General features: G+C 36.6%; 1 non-coding gene across 1 annotated transcript; it reads right to left on the bottom strand.

The window, feature by feature from the left end:
- Positions 1-5076: 5076 nt before the first annotated feature.
- Positions 5077-5183, bottom strand: LOC118488641. Its single transcript, XR_004885185.1, has one exon. It is a non-coding gene; the product is annotated as a small nucleolar RNA R71 (small nucleolar RNA).
- Between the last annotated feature and the right edge of the window lie 1415 nt (positions 5184-6598).

Genomic DNA, 6598 nt, shown 5'->3' with positions numbered 1-6598 from the left:
TACGAGAGCACGGCCACGATTATTCAACAAACCAGTCCTCTACCGGATTTCTACGAGACCCGGTCCAGACTTTGCATGGCTGAAACGCGAAAAACCAATCAGGTCCGTAACGCGGCTCAGGCCGCTGGTACAGCCCTCGTGGCATCTGCCGATGCTCGTGCTCCGTCATCGTCTGACACGTTTGATTCTCGGCAACCATCGGGACGCTATGACAATCGGTTAGACTCCAACCGTGACCAGTCATCGCATGGAAGAGGCCACGACCACGGCCGTGGACGTGGACGAGGTGGCTCAGCGGGTCGGGGACGAGGCAATTCTTCACAATAGGTCTCGGCTCCAATTAGGTATCCTCCTTGGCCGTTCAGCTTCAACACATGGCCAAGCCCATCTCCTAATTTTTCACCTTGGGCTCCTTGGCCCACTGTGCCCCCATATCCTTTTCCAACAGCACCACAACGGGCTCCTTCCAATACTGTAGGCATTCTTGGTTCACGACCGGCACAATCTTATGCAACAAGCTATGCCCCGACTGAAGTTGATCAACCTATTTACACTATGGATATAGGTGCGACCACTAATATGACCCCCCCTCCCTGACAATTTCTCCTCTTTTTTTAAAAATGGCATTTTTAAAAATATTCTCGTGGGTAATGGCAAAACCATTCCTGTTCTTGGACATGGCAACCAAACTCTTAAACCACCCTTCCCACCGTTTAAATTAAATCAAGTTTTATATGCCCCTTCTTTAATCAAAAACTTGATTTCTGTTCGCCGTTTTACAACTGACAGTCATGTTTCAATTGAATTTGATCCGTTTGGTTTTATTGTGAAGGACCTTGATATACGTTAAATTATTCATGTTTTTATACCCCGAAACACTTCCGTTTTAAGCATTTTTGACCAAAAACACAACGTTTAGGTGCCAAATCCGGTACTTTAATATTTTCAGGTCTTAAACAGAGCATAAAGGAAAATTATGATGAAAACGAACAAATTCTGATACATTTCTGATAAAAAAGGAAAAAATCTGATGACTGACAGGTATGGCACGACCGTGCCATCCATCGGCACTACCGTGCCGATCCTCCGATCTCGGAAGCACTGCCAGTGCAAGGGCTGGTGCCAACTGTTTCTCGGACCGCACTACCGTGCCATCCGAAGCATGACCGTGCCAAGTCTTGACCAAGGTTTCTGACTAACATTTCTGTTGATATGGCACTATCGTGCCACCCGTGGCACTACCGTGCCGATCTGATGACCGAGACAACTTGTCCACTAGTGCACATGGCTGACTCGGGATCGAAGAAACTGACGTCACCCGACAACACCTGCCGCACGACCGTGCCAAACTCGCACGACCGTGCCAATCTGGAAATCTCCTATAAGTAGCAGCATTCGCCACTGGTTCAAGTGTTGGGTGTTTCTCTATGTTTCTGGGCGATTTCTGGGTTCCGAAGCAGTCCTGATCAGACCCATTTGAAGCACCAAGATCGAGTGGAAGCATAACCGATCCAACCCATCAATTCCTTGCTTGTTTATGGTTCGATTCCTTGTTCTTGAACATGTATTCTGATCATTTTGCAAGTTATGAGCTGATGTTAGTTTATATTTAATGTAGTTTATGTAATAGCAGTAATGAACTTGTTTCTTGAATAATCTTTATGTTGTAATCTCGTTTGTATGAAACTTAGTACTTTTTGTTGTTGAATCTTCATGATTATATAATGAATGTTTCATTGATGTTGAGTTCCTTATTATGTTTGATTGCCTTGGATAATGAATCTGTGGTTAGTGGGATGGTAACTATTTCTTGATTAATCACTTGTTTGTAAACTTGTTTACACCATGAAACTCGAGAGGGGTATTGGTTTTTTCCAAGATATATCTTATTTTGATTAGGAATACTTTCTTGCACGTAAGGGTTCTAAGGAAATATATGGTGTTGATTACATGTTCTTGCATGCGGTTTATGATCCTTATTTAGTAGTTTTGGTCTGAAATTGTTGACATGGTAGATTTGTGTTCAAGACTTGTAAAGGTGAAATATGTTTTTATATGATTCACTTAATGCTTATCCTCGTGGCTGTATTGTGACCATCGGTATTGCTTTCTTTGATAAATGAGGTTAGAAAACTCCTAGCGGATGACTAATCTATCTTTAAAGGTTCACATGAATGAATATCAATAGCTCACTAAAGAATGAGTTTAGGTGGTTAACGTGTGTTTATCGCGTTAACTTTCCGAAGAATCATCATGTTAGAAAACTCCTAGCGGATGACTAACTGTCTCGAAATTGGAAAATTGATTAAGTGCTTTTGTGACATATCTGATAGATAACATGTTTAGGTTATTTGTGAAACAAGATAATAGTATATTTATGTTTTAGTTGTAATTTAGATAACTTAGTTAAACAACCATTCACTTATCTTCTTATCTGGTAAATTAATGACAAAGATTCAGTACATTATAACTCCCGTGTTCCATGGATCGATATCTGGCTCTTACCAATATTTTGCTGCATATATGACGGGATACACTTGTCCTTTGTTGTGTGTGTTTTAATGTTAAGTTATAAACCAAATTTATAAATATAAAACACATTTCGTTACATGTGAAGATACTGTAAATAAATATGTATACGAGCATGTACGTCAAGTTTTTGGCGCTGTTGCTGGGGAACTACGGCGAAATGAATGGAACAATCCGAGTCATTATTTTACCGGTGTACAAACTGTCAATAACTGTTAATACTTGTAAATTTCTGTATTTATTCATTTTCTTTTACTAACTTGTTAATATTTAACCGTTTGACTAACTTTTCTTTTTCTGTTTTACTAACCAGCTGGCTGCTAACCAACTAACCTTACTAACTCTACCTTCTTATTTTTATTTATTCGACTAATATTTATTTCTTTTATTTTATTTAATTTAGTAATGTGTTCGGAATCGAACCATTTACTTTTATTTATTTCATTTCAGTATTTCTAATTCAGTATTTCATTCATTTTAATTCAGTTATTTCATTTCTGTTTATATTTATGTTCGCACGTCGAACTGCTTATATATATATATATATATATATATATATATATTCCTTTTCTGCATTTACTTACATTTAATTATTTACATTTAGTTTTTCATTTATTTACTAGTTTATAGACCCATGTATTACATGGGTTTGACGATAGAAAATAAAAGTCTTTAAGATAATCACAGAGTTGATCGAGTTCTTTGAGGAAATAAATGTGTTTCCTATTTATATAAACTTAAATAAGTTTTTTAATAAATATATTATTGTTGAGGTTGGTTGCGTTTGAAGAACATAATGATTATAAGTTTTAAATTATTTTTTATATTTCATATTATTTCTTGCATCACACATAATAAAATATAAATTTTGATATGAATACATCTAACCGTAATATGTACATACAAAATAAATAAAAAAATACAACACTACTCATTTTAAATGATGCACTTAAGACTTTTGTTTTTGAATTCAAAATAATTAGTATATTTTATTTCAAATTAATATTTTCTTATTTTAAAAAGTGTTATCAAAGTAGAAGATAGAATGGAATTAGTTCATGATCTAAGAGTGTGTGTGTGTGTGTGTGTATATATTGTTTATACATATATTTAACATTTATGAAAACGATAATAACAAATTATAAACATGATAAGTTTTAAATTTTTGGTTTCGTCAAATAGTGATGGGTATATAAATTTTTGGTTATCCCATCTTTTTTTGATAAGTGTGTTTTTATTTACTAAAATAGAGATATTATACTAAAGTATAAGTAATTAGATAACTAATATTAGTTATTAAGAATATTGAAGAGATATAATCATGAATATAACATTATTTATGATATATATTAAATTGAATCATTTAATAATCTTTATATTAATTTACTTATTATTTATTATATGATTAAGGTAGCATGATAAATTGCCATATGGCATTTTGGTGAAATTCTTTGTTATAGAAAAATGCCATGTGGCATTAAACTTACTCTTTTATTAGTATTAGATTTCTGTTCATTTAATCATTTAAATTAACAACTTATTTATTTAATTATTGTACTCATTTATTTGTTTAATTCGTCCATAAAAATAAACTATATCTTTCTAATAAAATCATCAGATTTTCTGATAAATTCTAACGAATTTATCCGATTTTCTGATAGCTTCTGATAAACCCACTAGACATTCTAAAAGTAACAATTTTCATTTCTGATGAAGTTACCAGATTTTCTGGTAATTCTGATGGATTTATCAGAAATTCTGATGGAACGAAAACTTTCATCAGATTTTTATCAGATCATAGCAGAAAACCAAAAACAGTTGTTGGATGTAAATAAGTAAATAATCCAGTTAATATTTAAATAGATTTGTTTAATAACTTGAATATATATATGTATATCATGTATTAGTACTGATATTTATACTTATTTCCTATATTTTTATTTTGTTCTTTTATCTGTATAATGCCTTTTGTTTACGTGCAGGCTGATGTCCACGCCCCCTGCACCCGCTAACGCTGAGTTAGCCAACGAACCTGAAAATAACCTAAGAAGAAGTAGGCGGCTTCGCGAAAGATCACTTGTTATTGCACAAAGGATTGCGACCGCAATCGACGAACCAGTGATACTTTCTGATAGCGAGAGTTCAAAGGACGACACAGAAAGCATCATGGCAGAAGACGACCAGCCTCTGAATGAGACCGGCCGTCCAGGAGGAGAAGGCTTGCTACCGAGCATCACCCGACCTACAATAGTAGCACTGAGTTTTGAAATTAAATATAGTATAATTAATATGTTGCAAAATTCTGTGCAGTTTGATGGGAAGGATCACGAAGATCCAGGTCGGCACATCGCATCATTTCTCTAGGTGTGCTCGACATTTAAGATTAGAGACGTTTCTGAAGACGAAATTCGTTTGCGACTCTTTCCATTCTCTTTGCGAGATAAAGCCCGATCTTGGCTTTTGTCACTTCCAGCAGGGTCCATCACGACTTGGAACGAGATGGCCGATCTTTTTATGCAAAAATATTTCCCACCGGAAAAGACAGCTAAGCTTAAGAATCATATTATGACATTCAAATAGGACGAAGGAGAATCTCTACACGCAGCTTGGGAGAGGTTCAAAGATATTTTAATCGATGTTCCACATCATGGGTTGTCCAAAAGACAACTTGTGTTAAACTTCTACCAAGGACTCAACTACGACTCACAAGAATGTTTAGATGTATATGCAGGAGGCGATCTTGGAACAAAAACACCCAATGAAGCCTACGCAATCATAGAAAAAGCTACTTTGAAGTTGAGTTCTCGTCACGGTGGAGTGCGAAATAAAGCATCATTTGGAGTTCATCAAGTGGATACATATACGGCTCTTGCAGCACAGATTGGAGCTTTGGCAGCAAGATTTGATCAAGCTCAAAACGTTTCGCAGGTACAATCATCATGTGAGCTGTGTGGAGTGTCACACGAGCCAGGTACATGTGAGCAGGGTGTTATGTTTACAAGACACGAAGAGGTGGACTATTTGGGCAATCAAATTAGGCCCTAGAATAACCTCTATAGCAACACGTACAATCCGAGTTGGAGGAATCACCCAAACTTTGGGTGGAAAGCCAATTCTGGAAACCAAAACCCACTCGGATATGCTCAACGCGCTCCCGCACCACAACAACCACAGGGGCAATCCTTTCAGCCCCAGGGACAATCTTTTCAGCCACCAGGGCAAACCTTTCAACCACGTTACAATAATTTAGGTTCAGGAAGTGTTAGTGCGTTAAATGTCTATCGCCTCCGTCAATCAAAATCGTAGTAGAAACCGAAGAATGCTAGACTTGATGATGTTACTAGTTAGTAAAGGCAAGGTGGCAGTTGTGTAAATAATGAGACTTCTCATTATAACCTTGGCCTATAAATAGAACCATTAGGGTTCTCATTTAAGACTTTTGCTCATTTGTGATCTAGGAGCTTCAAGTCTAGAGAGAGAAAGTCTCTCCACGTGATTCTTGTTACTTGTACATGTCATATTCATCAATAGAATCACGGTTCTAGTACGTTATTGTGTGTTCGGTCACGCACGTTCACGGATTCCGCACGTCGAACGTTCGTTACGCAATCAAACGGTGTCAAAACCGGTCCTACAATTTGTATCAGAGCTAGGAGCTCGATTGCACTGATCAAACACATTGTTTCGTACCAGATTACAGCGATTTCAGATCTGAATTTCATCTATTTCTTCATCTTTTTCACTTTTATCACGTTTTTCACTGAAAAACGTCATATTGAATGGGATTTTACGGTCCGAATCGGCTGAATTTTTTATATGTTGTGCGAAAACACCTGATCTATAACCCTACCAAGTTTCAGATCCAAACTCCTAGCCGTTTAGGAGAAATCGAAGATTTTTGGTCCGTTTTCGCGTCAAAACATCTGGTTTCGCTCGTGTGGTTCGCTCATAGTGACATATCTAGTGGTTTCGCTTTTTCGTCATTTCGTAGTTTCGCTCTTGTGAACTCATAAGGTTCCGCTCATAAAGTTCCGCTTATTGGTTCTGCTCATATGAACAAAAGTTGATT

Source organism: Helianthus annuus, chromosome 16 (genome assembly GCF_002127325.2).
Source record: "Helianthus annuus cultivar XRQ/B chromosome 16, HanXRQr2.0-SUNRISE, whole genome shotgun sequence".
NCBI classification, from domain to species: Eukaryota; Viridiplantae; Streptophyta; class Magnoliopsida; order Asterales; family Asteraceae; genus Helianthus; species Helianthus annuus.
Note: the sequence above shows the minus strand (reverse complement) of the source record. Positions and strands in the feature narration are given on the sequence as shown.